Source organism: Panthera uncia, chromosome B1, assembly GCF_023721935.1.
Source record: "Panthera uncia isolate 11264 chromosome B1, Puncia_PCG_1.0, whole genome shotgun sequence".
In the NCBI taxonomy this organism is placed as follows: Eukaryota; Metazoa; Chordata; class Mammalia; order Carnivora; family Felidae; genus Panthera; species Panthera uncia.
The window spans coordinates 50,808,984-50,827,575 of record NC_064811.1 but is presented as its reverse complement, the minus strand read 5'-3'; the positions used below and the strand labels follow the sequence as shown (position 1 = coordinate 50,827,575).

General features: G+C 35.0%; 1 long non-coding RNA gene across 1 annotated transcript in view; it reads left to right on the top strand.

The window, feature by feature from the left end:
• Positions 1–344: 344 nt before the first annotated feature.
• Positions 345–18,592, top strand: part of LOC125922765 (uncharacterized) — a 73,723-nt gene continuing 55,475 nt past the window's right edge. The window contains exon 1 of the long non-coding RNA XR_007457773.1: positions 345–444. This is a non-coding gene — a long non-coding RNA (uncharacterized LOC125922765). The remainder of the gene's footprint in view (positions 445–18,592) is intronic.

The window sequence follows — 18,592 nt, the reverse complement described above, 5'->3', positions numbered from 1 at the left end:
CGGTCTTTGCCCGGTGGGTGACCTGTTGCCAGGGTCTGCAATTGGATAAGGATCAGGGTTGGGGTCTCAGGGTCCACAATTGGGCAGGATACACTGCCACGGCCCTGCAGTTCGGCAGGGCTGTCTTGCTGAGCTCTGAGTTCTGGTGAGGACACCGCCAGTAAATCGCTGAGGTCACCTGAATCGGCTGGCTGGGCTCGATTGTCCGGCAAAACCGCTAACTGGGCTCTGTAAAGCGATGGTTCCCCGCGGGGCTTTCTGGGTGGGCGTGGCCAGGAACAGGGCTTTACGTCGACGTTGACGTGAGTGGCGCGCAGGGTTCAGGAAGACACTTGCAGGGCTTCGCGATGAAGGTGGCCTCCAGACAAGCTCCAGCATTGGGCGAAAGCTGTTGATGAGGCTCTTCAGGGGGATGAGACTGCCAGTGGTGCCGCGCACAGACTGGTAGGTGGGTTTCTGATTGCCAGGTGACTGGCAGGGTCTGCCGTGGAGAAGAGCTCCAGGTGTGGGTTCCGCTGCGGGAGGCCCTGAGGATGAGGCAGAGCAAGCTTGGCGACAGGCTCCTCATCTGTGTGTGGCATTGGGAAAGCTGTGTGATAGAGCAAACCCTTTTGCTCTGTGGTTGGCCCGAAAGGCGAGGGTCCAGCATCACTGAGATTCCAAGGACTGGTCACAGAAAACCCTGACCGTTTTCCTCATTCCTCGCTGTCCCCAGATGGTCTAAACGTGCCGGACCCCACGTTGTTCACACTTGAATCAGAAGTGGGCTTCTCTGTCAGTGTCAGAGAAGCCCATGGAGTTGAACTCCCTCTAGGTCTCTCCCTCACAGGAGGAAATGTGGGCGGGGACTTTCTCAGCGTTGTGCTAATGCACTTCCGGGAGGGGTGTGGCGGTAAAATGGCACTGCTTTTCTTACCCTTGTAATGCAGTGTTTGTCAGGTCTTTTGTTTGTCTTGTTTGGCAGGTGAACTATAACGTTTCCGCCTGTGTTCCAGAAGTCTCCCAAAGCCTCATGGGTAGTTGCTTGATGGGAGTTTCTGTGGGAGGGACTAGAGCAGGGCACCTCTCCTTCCACCGTTTTGCCAAGTTAATTTCAGTTTCTTTTTATCCTTGTGATTGCATCTTGTTTTAATGGTAAATTGACGCGGGACAAAGTTGTATGCTTGTTATAAGAAGGCTGTGAAGGCTCACACACGAGTTGTGTGTTTCCATAATGTCATGTTTATTCAGTCATAAAGCAAGGTTAACAATGCAGGTTCAGGATCCCAAAATCAGCGATATTTCACCACACGTTTAATTTGGCTTCTCACACCTCCCGCAAAGCGAGGCACAAGACAAGTCACACAAATAAGATAGAAAGGGAGGCGGGTAGGAAGTTAAGGAGCTAAACTAGAAGTCAGTCTGCGGGTGCACAGTTGAAATAAGGCCTGGGTCTGGGGTCCGGGTGATCTCTCTCGGCATTTACTGCTTGCAGTGTTCAAGCAGTGAAGGATCTCTGTTCTTTTCAGAGATGAGGCAGAGTCTTCAGAGGCAGCTGCCTTTTTGAAGTAGACAGACTTAGAAGGGTCAGTGTCTGAGGAGTCTGACAGTTTGCTGCACAAATCCTCTCTTTTAAAGGATTTAATCAGTCTTGGGCCTTTTCAGACCTCCTGTGTTTCTGCTGGTTAACAGTTCAGACTGTGTCATCATCTGGTGTCGATCTTGGGGATATCTGGTAGTTGCAATGCCCGTTATTCTTGCATCATTGCTTGACACAGGTCCCTGCTTGACATGAGTGACTCCATCTTGCTCTCTCTATAATGTTTCTGGTTCCTAGTCATTTTATGTTACTCACAGGGACTTGGTAAGCCTGGATTTTTCAGATACAACACTGTTGGTATTTAAGGCTACAATATTGTTTGTTGTGGGGTTTGCCATGTGCACATTGTGATGTTTAGTACCCGCATGATACCAGAGGCATATATACAAAATATATAAAATACATACATATATATATATATATATATATATATATATATAATACCAAATACAAAAATATAGTTGTAGGGGAAATTCAAATGCAGTGTTTTTAAAAGAATTTTTATATGCAATTTCGTATGCTTTTGTCAGGAAAATCACACACTTGAAAAATTGAATTGTAATCTAGTGGTACCACTGTAAAGAAATATATGTAATTATATTTATACGGAGAGTCTCACCTAATTTTTTTAAGAAGTTTCAGTGTTTGCTTTTTATAGGTAAAATGCATAAGGAATCATTACTGGAATTATAAACTCCAATGTATTCTTCATAAATAGCCCAGTGATCTTTTTACAACCTAAATCACATTATACAATAGCACCATCAGCCCACATTTCCCCACCCTACCCCAACCACTAGCTTTATGTTCTGGGAGTTTTCCATTCAGAGTAAACTCTATGGTTCCTGCTCTGACACATAATAGTCTGAGGCAGCCTATTATGCCAGTCAAATCCCATGATGCTCCACCACCTGTGCCCTAGTAGCCAATGTCAGCCAGGACTGTTTCTCATTCGACAAATATACCAAACCCTTTCCAGGATTAAGGCCATTGAACAGGCTATGCTCTTATGGAGCTGTGGCTCTAAATCATCCTGGATGGCTCACCTTAGATATCATCTCAATTAAGCCTTCTGTGATAACTTTGAATGCCCCCCTCACACCATTCTCTGTAACGGCTTTTGGTAACTTTCTTCCACCCGAAGTTTACATTTGGTGTTTTTTGTACATTTGTCATTTATTTGGTTTTCAAACCATTGCCTCCTTTCCCACCCCATTTCAGAAGACAGATTATATCTATTCTATCATATACATGGAATATAGAATAGCTAGGCATGTATCGACTTTTATAAATGTTTGTCAGGTGCATTTTAAAAATTCAGTGTTTGGGTGCCTGGGTGGCTCAGGTGGTTAAACATCTGACTTTGGCTCGGGTAATGATCTCACAGTATGTGTTGGACTCTGTTGACAGCACAGAGCCTGGAGCCTGCTTCGGATTCTGTGTCTCCCTCTTTTTCTGCCCCTCCCCACTCATTCTCTGTCTCTCTCTCTCTCTCTCTCTCAAAACTAAATAAACATTAAAAAAAATTTTTTAATGCAGTGTTGAGAGATGATGTCTCCTAAATATCATTATCTCTGTATGTTAACTAATTAATTATGTGATTTAGTTACAACTTAATAAATCATTTAAAAGTTTATAAAAGAATGCTGTGTGTTCAGTTTAAGTACTTTTTTTTTTTTTTTTTTTTTTTTTAAATTAGGCAACAGCTAGGGCACCTGGGTGGCTCAATTGCGTAAGCGTCTGACTTGTGATTTCAATTCAGGTCATGATCTCACGATTTGTGAGATTGAGCCCTGTGTTGGGTTCTGAGCTGACAGTGCAGAGCCTGCTTGGGGTTCTTTCTCCCTCTCTCTCTCTCTCTCTCTCTCTCTCTCTGCTCTTCTCCACTCACACACTCTCTCTGTCTCTCAAAATAAATACATAAACTTAAATAAAATTAGGCAATAATTACATAAGGAGGAATGTATGTCTTTTTGCTTTTTTGGCAGAGTGATGTTTAAGCCATTTAAATGAGATTTTAAGAGACTTCACAGTATTAAAACCAAGATTTTTTTCTTTCTTTTTTAACTGAGAAACTATATTAAATGAAGTATCAATATACAATAATCTATTAAAATAGGACTGTGAAATAACTATAAAAACTTGCTATGGTAACTCTGAACAATTTTGAAGAAGCAATAAAAACCCTTTAGCTTACTTTTGATTGAAATAGGTGGGAAATGCAGAAAATTGAATGAAGTGTAGATTTTCTTATCTGTACATTGGAAATGAGAATTTCTATGAATATAAAACTAAGTAAAATACAAATACATTTTTTATTTGGTGTAGAAATGTATTTCATTGACAACTTCATACTTGAAACATTATTTCTTTTAGAAACATTTATTTTTCTTTTTTTTTCTGAGCAAATACTGAATACTATTGGAATAAAACAAACATTCACAGAGCAACCTGAATAAAATCATCTATTCTTTGAAATGTTACTTTATTTATTCAAGCAAATCTTCCTTGCCTTCTCTTATAATTGGGAGTTTACTCTTATATTTCCTGTATTTCCTAGTATAACAAAGGTACTTTCCCTTAGTGTGTGATATTTGCATGAATATACTTTATACTGGCACCAAAATTCTGACTTTAATTATGAAATAAAAGCCTCAAAATCTCTATGTTTTGATGTATAAAATTAATTGGAAATTCTTTTTGTTTTGTTTTGCTTTTAAGCTGTATACTAAAAACACGAACAGCAAAAGAGTGACTGTGCCCATAAAGACAAATGACTTATAAACTATTTTTATATTTAACTCCAATATGTCCTGAAACTCAAAAGAATTAATATACATTAAGCTATGATTCTTATATAAAACTCTAACTAGGTCCTCCTCTCCACAGATTCTGACTGATAAATTGTATTAATATGGTCAGTAGTCTTCTTTCTAGTTTTTACTTATTATTATTTTAATTTTTTTCTGCCTTCTTCTATATGTATCAAGGCTATTCTTTTCAGTCTTTACTTGTTCAGTAATTCCACATTTAATATATTGAAGGTATTTGCATATAAATTGCAATAAATCTGTTCCTAACCATCTTTCTTTATCTAGTATCCTAAGGCAGCTGGTTATCTCACTAGCAATATTCTTATCAAGCCATTAAACCAATCACTGTGGGCATGATCCTCTGTTTTACCTTAGATTTTTTTCACTGTCCTGTATCTGATTTAATAGGGACCATTCTTCTAACTTCTGATACATATAGTATCCATACTAGTTGATTTACAAAACTATCTCAATTTAATTATCATCTGATTCTATCATTGGTCATTATTGGCCTATATTCATTAACATATTTTAGATTGAAAGTGAAATAATTCTAACTTAAAATACCTTAAAAAAAAGTAAGGACATTACTTTTACCCAGGAGTTTAGGTATGGCTGAAACTAAATGCTTAAGAGATCTCTGATACCAGTTCATCTCTTCATCTCTTAGACATATTCCAGCTAATTGCTGGACATGATGTCCTTAGATTACATCCTACAAGTTTTTTAGGCTTACTCTTATCTAAAAGTTGTGGCACACATCCTAGAGGAGTTGTCTGCTTGGTCTAGCTTGACATGCAAGCCTAATTATGTGTTAAGGAGAGACCATTTTATAAGCAAAAGATGATCAGAGTTCTAGAAATACAAAATTGTATGTTTATTACATATTTCTTTTTCTATATAATTTCTTTATTTTTTAAGCATTTACTTAAGAATATGAAATATAAACCTTTATGAAACAAGAAATGTCATTTTGTTAAAACAGTGTATTTCATTTTTGCAAAACACTACCTGTATGTCAGGATACATTACATTTAAACTCTAGTTAATATTTTTAAGGGAAATTTTCACACGTGGAAAAATGTATTCTGGTATAATGAACCGTCAAGGAGTCATTACCTAGATTCTGTTTATTAACTCAAAATTGTTTGTGTTTTATCTATAGATCCTATCAAGCACCCCACCAACCCACCCCAGTGGATTATTTTTAAGCCAGTTTTAGATATTATATGATTTCATCCACATATATCTCAGTATTAACCAGTGGAGGTTTCTCTAATTTGGATCCTTATATTTTTGACATCACTAAAATTGTCTATTATTGTTTCATTTGCATTGTTGTTTGCACAATATCTCAGGCACATCTTGTACCTTTTCTACCAGACCTGTAATCAGTTTTTTTCCCCAAGTACCATGGGGATTCTTCAGGGATTTGTATACTTTAAAATACCATTTTGACTTTTTATACCATTTTATAGTATTTATCCCTTTAACCACTCAAGTTTAGGATATCATTCCTGCCTTTCGAATTTTTTTTTATAAATTTATTTCTTAGTCTTTTTTAATATTTAAAAAAAATGATTATTTATTTATTTATTTATTTATTTTGAGAGCAAGAGCAGACAGAGCATGAGTGGGGGAAGGGAAGAGAGAGAGGGAGACACAGAATCTAAAGCAGGCTCCATGCTGTCAGCACACAGCACGATTTGGGGCTCAAACCCATGGACTGTGAGATCATGACCTGAGCTAAGCTCAGAGGCTTAACCAACTGAGCAACCCAGGTGCCCCTCTTAGTCTCTTTAAATGTTTGTATGTTTGTTTGTTTGTTTGTTTATTTATTTATTGTGAGAGAGAGAGAGAGGGAGAGAGCACGTGACAGGGAGGGGACCAAAGGAGAGGGAATGAGAGAATCTCAAGCTCAATCCCACAAATGATGAGACCATGAACTGTGCTGAAACCAAGAGTCGGAGGCTTACCTGATTGGGCCACCCAGGCACCCCTTGCCTTTGGAATTTTTATTTTCACTTCTTTGTCTAACTTACAAAAGGCTTCTATTCAAGAGGTCCATTCATTCATATATTCATTTAATATTTATCAAGTGCTAACCACATGCCAAGCAGGGTTCTAAGTACTAAGAATTATGGTTATGAACAATAGAGTAAAATTTTTGCTTTCATGGAGCTCTTTCTGGAGAATGATTGATTTGACTTGAATATACTTTGGAGTTCTCCCTTTAAATGCTATCTTGTTAAAAGGAGTATTTGTGTTCTCCTCTCCATAGGCCTATAACCCCTGTCTCTGGTCTATTAGTTGGTATCATATTTAAGAATAATTATTGTTGCTTTCATAAGTTCTTCAACACATTAGATGTCTGTTACACTTGCTATTATTGGAATAGTTTGTTTTCCCAGTATCTTTTTCTTCATCTGTCTTCATTATTCTGTATATTAATTCCATGCTGTTGATTATTTGCTGTATTTCCATAAGAGAATAGACCATTATAAATTAATTGAGGATAAAAAATAACTTTTTTTTAAAGAGTCTAGGCTAATTTTTTATTCCTTTGGAGCCAGAAACAATCATCCTTGTCTTGGGAAATTTATGGAAAGGTACTGAATTATTGTCACTATTCAAAAAGGTATTGACTTAGAGCACTGTTGTGTCAGATATACAAATAAATATAAACAAAGAAATTTACAGTTATATTTTACAGATTAAGTGAATTTAGATAAAAGATTTTAATATTAAATTTTTAAAGTGCAAAGGTTTTATTATCATATTTATTTTATAATTGTATATTATATATTTTATATATTATGTGATTGTATATATGATAGTTATAGGAAATACAACATATATTATACATTTTATGCAGTTCATCTGGAGCATAATAAAATAGCTGGGGTAAATAATTAGTTCATGACTTTAAAGACTCTTAACATAAGTTGTACCATCAATACTAATTAAGTTAAAATCTTGGATTTTCTGTTTTACTTATGAGAATTTCACCTCTTAAGAATTGTAACATAACAGGAATTGTAACATAACAATTTTTTGTAGGAATTTAGTTTCCTAATCAACATATAATTTAAATTCAATTTATTGGCCAAATGACAGTGTATCAGAGTTGTCATGATTTTATTTATCTAATTTATCTATTATCTATTTATCTATTTTATTTACATTTATGTAAAAATGTAGGTAAAACAGACATAGAAGATATTGATTTGTTTTCTACAACCAGTATTGTATTAGATCTAACAATAGATTAATTTCTTGGAGGTCAAGAGAAAGGCTGATTGATTGATGTTATAAAGTATTAGCCGAAGAGTTAGGTTTGGCCTAATTATGTTCAGTAAATAGCATTTTGTTTTGATATTTAATTGAACGTATACTACATTAATTGCAAAAGTTACTTTTTCTAGATGTTTCAATTTTACTCTATGTTTTTTATTCAATAAAGAATAATAAATTTTTCCATTAAATATTCTTGCCAGTCAGAATGGAGACATAGTCTGTTCAGAAATGTCAGCTTTCTGAATATGTTTAGAACTAGCAACACAAGTTTTAAATACCTGTCATGGGCTGTGACAGCTTAAAGACTCCCTGCTTCACGTTACAAAATAAAGTTGGAAATTAACTTGCACATTTTGTGGTAGGTTGAATAAGTCACAAATAACAATGTTCTTCCTTTGGATAACAAAGGCGGGAATACAAGCACTGTAATTAAATTGATGATTTCTGTTTTCATCTTTGTTGGGGAAAAGAAAAAAGACAAAGAATACACTTCATAGTAGATTGTTAGCAATTCATGAATTCTTCAGCACTTACTTTAATGTGAATTTGGTATTTATGGGGTCAGCTATAATGGCACTTTTAAAGTACACTGGTGTTTTACTGCAACGGTGAATATATTTTAAAACGAGGGGAAAAAACTCAGCATAATGTCCCCTCTTATAGTTAGTATTAAAATATGCTTAACCGTGTTCTCCTATGTTTTTGCCAAATATAGGAAATCTATAATTACACAATTACGTTTTCAAATACCTAATAGTATCAAAAGAGTGTAGTAGGAAATAGTAGAAAAATAAGAGGTAGATTTAGCCTTCTGGAAATTTTCCTTTTTTATTTGAATTTTTGAAATCAAGTTGTCTGTCACAACAACTAGGGTAGAGTCTATAGATAACCTGATAAGGTTGTTTTATTTATTTGTTTAAAATCTCCAAACAATAAGCATTTATTATGATGCTCAGAGGTCTATTGGGAAAGCTCCTCTTTAAGCTGTGGGTCTGCTAGTTGACTGGATTGGTTCTGCTCCATGTGTCTCTTGTTCTTTTGGGATCAAGTGGGCTACCTTCTCATAGTGGCAGAAACACAGGGAGACAAGGCCCACGTCCTTGTTTAACTATGCTAGTGCACATCAAGCCTTTGCATGAGTCATCTCTGCTACCATACCGCTGATTAAAGCAAGTCACTGTCTGAGCCCAAAGTCAAAGTGTGGGGAAATATACTTTAAGGAGCCAAGCAGATTATATTGCCAAATTCAACATCAACGGAGCAGAAAAATATAATCTTTCCATGGCATGTGTATGAGTGGGTTGGGAGCAATGGGAATTGAATATTTACTGAACAGTCCTCTACTTGATACAGCCTCCAGGAGGAATGAAAAAAAAAAAAATTTGCAAGTAGGATATTGGGAATGATGGTTGGATGAATCGATTCTACCTCTATACAGTATATCATTTTTTTGTGTGTGTCAGTGCCTATGCTGCATCCTGAAAAATGACACTCAAACCCTCCAGGGGTTATAGCCAAGGTTTTCGTATGCCAGTGTTGTGTGACTCTGGAATGACACAACATTTCAGTGTTGTTTCAGGTTGTGTACCTCTGGGTGATGTGGTGTATGGGAAAAATTGTGGATCCCAGGGTCATGTGCTATTCAGAACACATCCTTCAGCATATGGGTCCCTTGGTTAGAAGCTATGTTCCAAAAGATTCTACATCAGTAAACAAGTCAAAATTTTACTGAGTATACATTGCCTGACTCTTCTGTTTCCAATTATGTAAAATTTATTTGGAATATAATAATTTTCATTGATGTATTAAGTTGAAAAGATAATATACATAATATATATAACTAGCGGTACATTTCTATAGACATTTTTAGAGATGTTCAACATGTTGAAAATAAAACAGGCCCAAAATGGAGTCACTTATAATAAGTACCATGTCACCAAACTGAGATTTGACAGTTACAGCTTTCCTAGAAATGAAGTTTTAAAACCTGTCAATCAGGAATCACCCGATCAACACTAGTTAGATGATCTGCCTAATGGATCCCTCCCATTGTCTAAAGGAAAGTAACTTTGCAATAACAAGCCTGCTTTTTTTGCCAGTATAACTTCCTTTTTCCTGCTTCCTTCTCTCTATAAAAGTCTCATTTTGTACAGCTGTTCTGAGCTTCTTTCTATTTGCTGTATTGAATCAGTTTTGCTCAAATAAACCCTTAATGTTTTTAATATGCCTCAGTTTATCTTTTAACAAACAATTGAAATATTTCAGTGCTCTAGTAAAATATTAGACTTTGAAAAAGCATTCATGCGTGTCTGTTTCTTGTATCATAGACTCAAACATATGTATTTAAAATTTTTTTTGATGTTTATTTATTTTTGAGAGAGAGAGCGAGCACAAGTGAGTGAGGAACAGAGAGAGAGGGAGATACAGAATCTGAAACGCTCCAGGATCTGAGCTGTCAGCACAGAGCCCAACGTGGGGCTCGAACTCACAAACTGAGATCATGACCTGAGTCGAAGCCGGACGCTCAACCGACTAAGCCACCCAGGCACCCCCTCAAATATATGTATTTTAAAAAGAAAAATGTTATTTATAATGTTCCATACAGTTTAAATAATTGTAAAATACTTTGACATATTTTAATATTGATATTCTAAAATATTTATCTTTAAAAATAATGAAGATTTCTGGAGCTAATGCTCTTCAAAACTTTGGATTATAAATGTCAAAGTATCTACAAAGTTATTAAACTCATTAACAGAATAGAAATGTTTTATAGTTTATAGACATTGGAGGATATAAAATTCTGTGAGCCGATATCTTATGATATAGTATATTCTTATTTTAGGCCCTACTGGTAATTATAATCGTGATAATTATATTAGCTAACATATATAGATATTATGAAAATCATTTACCATGCATTTTTGTACTTAATTTTTACAAATGCCCTATGAGTTACATATTGTTTTAAATTTCAATTTTGTAAAGATGAAGCAAAGCCACTTCAATGCTTATTCACTGAAAGAAAGCTTGAAGTGAGCTAGAATCCACTTATAATATGCACTGATTTGGGGTGTAGCTAGCTGACTTTGTTTAGGAGTATGTGATTTGGAATACATATGTGAAATATATATATTGTATTCATTATATATGGTCATGCATTTCTCTACATGCCAGAGGACAGAATATTCAATTACATATGCATATATCCATGATAATCTTTGTGTATGTGTGTATATACTTGTGTGTATGTATGTATATATGTAGGCAAATACAGTGAAACCTTGGATTATGAGTAACTTCTTCTGCATGTGTTCTGCAAGACAAGAAAACATTTCTAATAAATTTTAGCTTGATAAATGAGCAGTGTCTTGCAGTACGAGTAGTATGTGACGTGACGCTGAATGTCACATCACAACTGAGCCAATAATTCTTCTCTGTCTCTTGCTGTGGGATTGTGGGTGATCATCACTCATGCTCAGGTGCTCCATCTCAGTCCGCAGTGTTTCGCAGAAATCAGTGATTTTTTTGGAATGTTGGAAGGTGCTCACGACTGGCACTAGTGTATTTGTTGTCACTTCAGAACACCTACAGACACTCCTTTATTTTCCATACGAGAGTAAGCTTAGGTATGTTTTGCTTCATTCTAGGTCAGGCTGCCTGCAGATATAGACCTTTTCCTCTCCTGCCTTATTGCCAGTTACATTAAATGCAGTATATGACAAGAGTTTATTAATACCATACTGTAGTCAACATCTGTGGAGCGTATACAATGGTCCCCATGCAGAGAAAAGTTGAAAAAAAAAGGTGATAAGAAGGAGATGATTGCGGTGGAAGTTAAGAAGGAAATCATCGAGAAACACGGGTATGCAAGTAGACAAAATTGCAAGATTTTATATCTTGGGAAACAGTGCAAAATTTTGTAGAAAAGCACCACAGGAATAATGCTGTAGCAGTGCAAGCAATCAATCAGTTTAATGACAATGCAGTGTCATACTTATGTGAAATTCTCAAAAGGAGACAAACACAAGTGTCATTGGATAGGTTCCTTGTTAACATTGCACGAAAAGAAAAAGATTCCATTGAGCCAATAGAGAGTGTTTGCTTTGATATATAGGTGCTTGGATTACAAGCATGTTTCTAGAATGAATTATGCTCAGAAACCAAGGCTTTACTGTATGTACATGTGTATACAATATATGTGTGTGTATATACATATATATACACACATATGTATATGTATACACATAATACATGTATCTCTATTATGTGTAGACATGCACACTACATTGTATCATGTTTTATATACTTGTTCACCTTTGTTTTCAATTATTTAACTGCAAAAAAGATGATTTCATAATTAGTCTGTGATATTAAAAAAATTATTTTCTGTACAGAATAAGTAAAAACTGTAACAGGAAGAGTAATGGATTGTATGTTAACTTAGTTTACAATTGTCTTTAAAAATAAATGTCATGTAGAAATAAGGATTCTCCAATAGGCTAACCCTCAAAAGTTGGCCTATATTACTGTTTAATATATTTTTTTTCAACGTTTTTTTATTTTTTTTTATTTTTGGGACAGAGAGAGACAGAGCATGAACGGGGGAGGGGCAGAGAGAGAGGGAGACACAGAATCGGAAACAGGCTCCAGGCTCCGAGCCGTCAGCCCAGAGCCTGACGCGGGGCTCGAACTCACGGACCGCAAGATCGTGACCTGGCTGAAGCCGGACGCTTAACCGACTGCGCCACCCAGGCGCCCCTGTTTAATATATTTTCTTATGAGGACTGACACATGAGACAAAATCTAACTGTGATGATTACTTACTGCTTGTTGACACATTCTTGCTTATGCATTCTAAATTCTTAGGAAAAATCCAAAACCCAGGAATAATATATACCTGGACAAACTTACAATGTTAATTTGCAAATTAAATCTATCTCATTTCATCACTACTTGATCAGAGACATGATGAGTTCAATAAGAATATTCTATTAATTTAAATAACTAAATTCTACACCTGAAACTAATATTACATTGTATGTTAACTAACTGGAATTTACATAAAAACTTAGAGAAGTAGCTTTTGGTTTACCTGAGTTGTGAAACAGAAACATAAATGCTGCATATTTTTAATTAATTTAAAAATCTGCATATTCACATATCAGTTAAGATAAAACATTAAGCTTTCATTTTAAAATAATGAGGCTCCTTTTTTCATTATTTGTCCTCAATTATACTTTCAACTAATAACTAGAATCCTAAGCAATTATTTAAACTTCTTTTTAGGTTTAGAGTAGAACTTACTTCGTATTTGCTTTATTTACTTAGGTTGTAGAATTTTAGATTAATACAAATAGTAAAAAAGTTTCTTTCATTCCAATCCACTTTTCTAAATTGGAGAGGAAATATTTTCAAAGAAAACATATGGAAAAAAAAAAAAACAACAGGTATCCAAACATGGAGTAACACTGCAGATTTTAAAAGTAAATATGAATATAGTTTTTGTTATAAATGATGATCCTTGGTTTCCACACATTTACTACTATAAATTATTCACATAGAAGATGAACTTAACTCAGAGATTTCAAAGAGATTTTTATTTTTATTTATTTATTTTTTAAATATTTATTTATTTCTGACAGAGAGAGAGCACAAGCACGAGCCGGGGTGGGGCAGAGAGAGAGAGAGAGAGAGAGAGAGAGAGACAGAGACAGAGGATCCAAAGCAGGCTGGCTCTGTGCTGAGAGCAGAGAGCCTTATATGGGGCTTGAACTCACAAGCTGTGAGATCATGACCTGAGCCTAAGTAGGATGCTTAACCAACTGAGCCACCCAGGCACCCCTCAAAGAGATTTTTATTTTTATTTTTTTTAACGTTTATTTATTTTTGAGGTAGAGACAGAGCATGAATGGGGGAGGGTCAGAGAGAGGGAGACACAGAATCTGAAACAGGCTCCAGGCTCTGAGCTGTCAGCACAGAGCCCGATGCGGGGCTTGAACTCACAGACCGTGAGATCATGACCTGAGTCGAAGTCGGCCGCTTAACCGACTGAGCCACCCAGGCGCCCCGAGATTTTTAAATTCGTTTTAGGCACAAATATGTTTAGGAGTTATAAATAATTTTTTTGTAGAATTTGATTTCCATTGTCTAAGGTTTCTGTGTCTACCCCCTTTTGAATCACCATCTCAAATTACAGCTATATTCCTCTCAACCTATGTTTCTAAGAGTGAATGCTTTGGAACCTAGTAATAAATAAAAATAATACAGCATCTATGTAGCATTTATTAGATCTTTACTGAATTCTAGGCATATTGATTCATATATCATCTAATTGAATCTTTATAACCACACTCTGAGGAATAGAATCATATTCCTTATTTCACAGTGGAAGAAATAGAACCTCAGAAGTGTGTATAGCTTGCTTAAGGTACATTACCAAATGGAAGAACATGGTAAAAATGATCCAGGATTCTGAGTCCAAAGTCAGTACTCTCAGTACTTTTAGGCAGGCAGTTAATAAGGTATAATTTAGTATCCTGGTTGCCAGGATATAGAATAATTTTATCCAAAATGAGATGAGATGTGTGTGTGTGTGTGTGTGTGTGTGTGTGTGTGTTGTGTGACTGTAGACATAAAATATTAATTTGGAAAACATAAAGTTTCTCAAAATAATGATCCATGTTTTAGGAATGATGATATTAAATTCTAGAATTTAAAGTGTTTTGTTTTTCCCACTACCAAAATAGCTTCTATAAAAGAGTGGTCTGTATAATTTTAATTGTCCCAATAATAAGTTTTAGATATAGTATATTAGAATTTCACAGACAGTTGTGTAAAAAAATTCTTTGATAAATTACAAAAAAAACCATTATTAAATAAATTCACAAATGTTGATTGTGTGCCAAGAACTTTTCTAGTATGTGTGTATGCATATACATATATATATTCATTTAATTCTCATAAAAACTTTGACATAAATAATATGTTTTATAGTAATTTATTTGAATAAATTTAAATAAAAATCTTCTGGAGATTTGAGGTAGGCTTATAGACAATTAAATTAATTAAATTTAAATGAAATTAAAAATGCTTAATGTTGATTTAATCCATTTTCATACTTACTGTATCCTAGAACACTTAAACCTTGGGGAAGCAGTCAGATACTGCTTTCATGCTGTTTTTAATATAGCAGGGGAGAGAGTCCATCAGATACACTATAATTTCATATAGTGAACAAGTGAAGTAGATCAGGAAGTCTAATTGTAGAAAGAGAATAATTAAGATAACTATAATTGTAGAAATCTCATATTTTAAGGTTGTCACTTTAAAAAAGGAATTTGAAGAGATTGTGGATTCTGCAGTAGGAAGGTTATGGGATGAAAAAGACATCAGTTTTTTTGAAGGACCTGGTGTGAGAGGAAGCAGCAGACGTGGAACCAATGAAAAAATAACCAACTGAAATCCAGATGATTAGCAGAATGTTCAGTTGTTTAAAAACTCTAGAACGTAGATAGTTGTAATAACTCAGTGAAGGATCTTAAAAAATAATTTTTTAAGTTTATTTATTTATTTTGAGAGAAAGAGAGGGAGGAGCAAAGAGAGAGGTAGAGAGAAAATCCCAAGCAGTTTCTGTGCTGTGAGCACAGAACCCAATGCAGAACTTGAACCATGAGATCATGACCTGAGCCAAAATCAAGAGTTGGGCACTTAACTGACTGAGCCACCCAGGTGCCCCCAAAATAATTTTCAATCCCAGTTGGCCTTTGAACAACATGGAGGTTAGACACAGTGATGTCCCACACGTCTAAATTTTGATTCCTCAAAAATTTAACTACTGTTAGCCTACTGTTGACTGGGGGCCTTACAGATAAAGGCATAAACACATAATATTGATTAACACATATTTTGTATGTTATATTTATTATACACTGTATTCATAAGTAAAGGAAGCTAGAGAAAAGAAAATGTTATTAAGAAAATTATTAGAAAGTCAAAATACATTTACAGTATTGTACTGTTCAAAATCTACATATGAGTGGGCCCACACAGTTCAAATCTATGTTAATCTTTCTGTCTTTTGTTAAAATGTAAAGAACATTAAAATAGACCTATGAAATTTTAAAATTCAAATCCTAATTTGGATTAAAAAAATTTTAATGCCATTTGTTTTTCTGGAAAGTTATCTTTTAGGGAAACAGACTTACATTTAAAAGAACTGGCACATTAAAATTTTTCATGTCATAACTGTGAAAATATCCCCATAAATGAATAACATTTTGAATATACTAGATATTTAAATAACTCATATGATGACAATGGAAGAGAAACTTGTGGCACTAGAGATGCATTTTTAAAGTGATTTTCAAGTGTGCAAAAATGTAGTACCTCATTCTGAAAGGATGGAGGACAAATAAAATAGCCTTAATGATGTGTAAATACCTCTTTACCTGTTTGTTTCCAGACAGAATATTAAAGAAGGTATAATACCAGTCAGTATGATTTTTGTAAATTGGAGATTTTATTTCTTAATGGCAAGAATTCTTTGCTTTGGTATGTGCTGTTCTTTCACTGTTGTTTTTGATAAAGCATTATTTTTTGTTTGTTTTCCTGTACAAATTCTCATTAGCACAGAAAATATTTGATGAATATGTTACACAGCATGACCTGTGTGGATAGAACATCTTCTCTAAAGCAGTGGAGCAGTAGGAGGTAATTAGAGCTCCCCAGGATATTTATTACTAATAATCTTCCATTGACATTTGAGGTTGATAGGCAGTATTTAAAGTTTTCCACTGTTGGCTTAGGCATGCAGCTTTCCAAACTCTACCTAGCACAACAGGTTCATCTAAGAATTGTGAAGATTCATTTTTTTCAGGTTTTGATAAGGTATGAAATCATCAAACCCCAATTTGTGTTTAATACAGTTTTCAGGTTTTGATAAGATATGAAATCATCAAACCCCAATTTGTATTTAATATAGTTGTGAAGCTTCTTTTCTAAATAGTATCTTGCAGTCTGAGTATATGTATAATAAAATTTAAAACCATAATCACAATTAAATAAAATTTGGGATGCCTGGGTGACTCAGTCAGTTAAGCATCCAACCCTTGATTTCAGCTCAGGTCATGATCTCATGGTTCGTGAGTTCAAGTTCCGTATAGGGCTGTGTGCGGTCAGCACAGAGCCTGCTTGAGATCCTCTCTATCCCTATTTCTCTGTTCTTTCCCTGATTGTGCTCTCACTCTCTCAAAATAAGTAAACTTAAAAATCAACTAAATAAAATTTCATTGCCATGTTGCATAAACATGTTTATAGAGAGCCTTCCAGTATTAAATAGTCTTAACTCAAAAGTTGCTGCTAAAATCAAATAATATCAGATCACAAAAGCATAGAGAATCCATTTATCAGATATTTTTTTTAATTGATAAAAGGAAGAGGGGCGCCTGGGTGGCTCAGTCGGTTAAGTGTCCGACTTCGGCTCAGGTCATGATCTCACGGTCTGTGGGTTTGAGCCCCGCGTCGGGCTCTGTGCTGACAGCTCAGAGCCTGGAGCCTGTTTCAGATTCTGTGTCTCCCTCTCTTTCTGACCCTCCCACGTTCATGCTCTGTCTCTCTCTGTCTCAAAAATAAATAAAGATTAAAAAAAAAATTAAAAAAAATTGATAAAAGGAAGAAAACTAAATGCAAATGAAAACAAATTGAATGCAGGTTTTTGTGTATCTTGTGTGTGTGTGAAGAGAATAATGAAATGTATATAGAGTGACTGAAGGAAGGGATGCCTGAAGCAAAAGTATATTCTTCTGTTAATTTTCCTGCTATATTTCAGATGCAAATATTGAAAAAAATATTTTCATAATATTTCTACCACATATATCTCTTTTTCCAAATGGAGGTCAAGGTAAGCTCTGTTAAATATTGAACTAATGTGTTTTATTTAAAGATAGAAATAAATTTATTTTTCCTCAAATGTTATTATTTTTTAATGGAAGTCTTAATTTGATCAATTTTAATGGGATAAAAATGCTTTCTCTATTAGAACTTCCAAAGTGAATATATTACTGTCCTTTTACCTACTTTATTACTTTTAAAGTTCATATTCACAAGTAAATAATCTCTAACTTTACCTTTTGTTTCTATGAGAGCATAATTTTCTACTTGAGCCACTCAAATTTATTTTCTTTTTATTATTTTCAAAGAAATATTTTTGGAGATGTTATAATTTTATTAAGATTATTTTGTCACATCTTTAACCTATGTTATTCCAGCAAGACTTTTTGCTGAAGGATATGAAGGCTAGGATGTACAAGCTTAGATACCCTTCCTTAAATTGATTTTCAACATATGCTTTTATGGGAAACCTAAAAAGGTCGTATTTCTTTAAAAAAATTTTTTTTAATGTTTATTTATTTTTGAGAGAGACAGACAGAGAGAGAGAGAGACAGAGAGAGAGAGAGAGAGAGACAGAGAGAGAGGCAGGGGAAGAAAGAGCGAGACACAGAATCCAGAGCAAGCTCCAGGCTCTGAGCTGTCAGCACAGAGACTGGCACGGGGCTCGAACTCATGAACCGTGAGATCATGACATGAGCCAAAGATGGACGCTTAACTGACTGAGCCACCCAGGTGCCCCAAAAGGTTCATATTTCTGAGAATACCCTCATTTTTAATAAAAATGAAACCATTCAATTTAATGAATATAAGCGGATAGAGAACAGATAAATTGCATTAAGCTCTGTATTTATTAACTATCATTGTTTGAATGTGATTTCTGATTAGTACTGAAACAAAATGGGATGGAGTAAAAGAAGGAAAGGTGAAGATAAATCGACTTATCTGATTGTTGGGCTCTTTCGCTGACAGCATAGAGCCTGCTTGGGATTCTCTCTCTCCCACACTCTCTCTC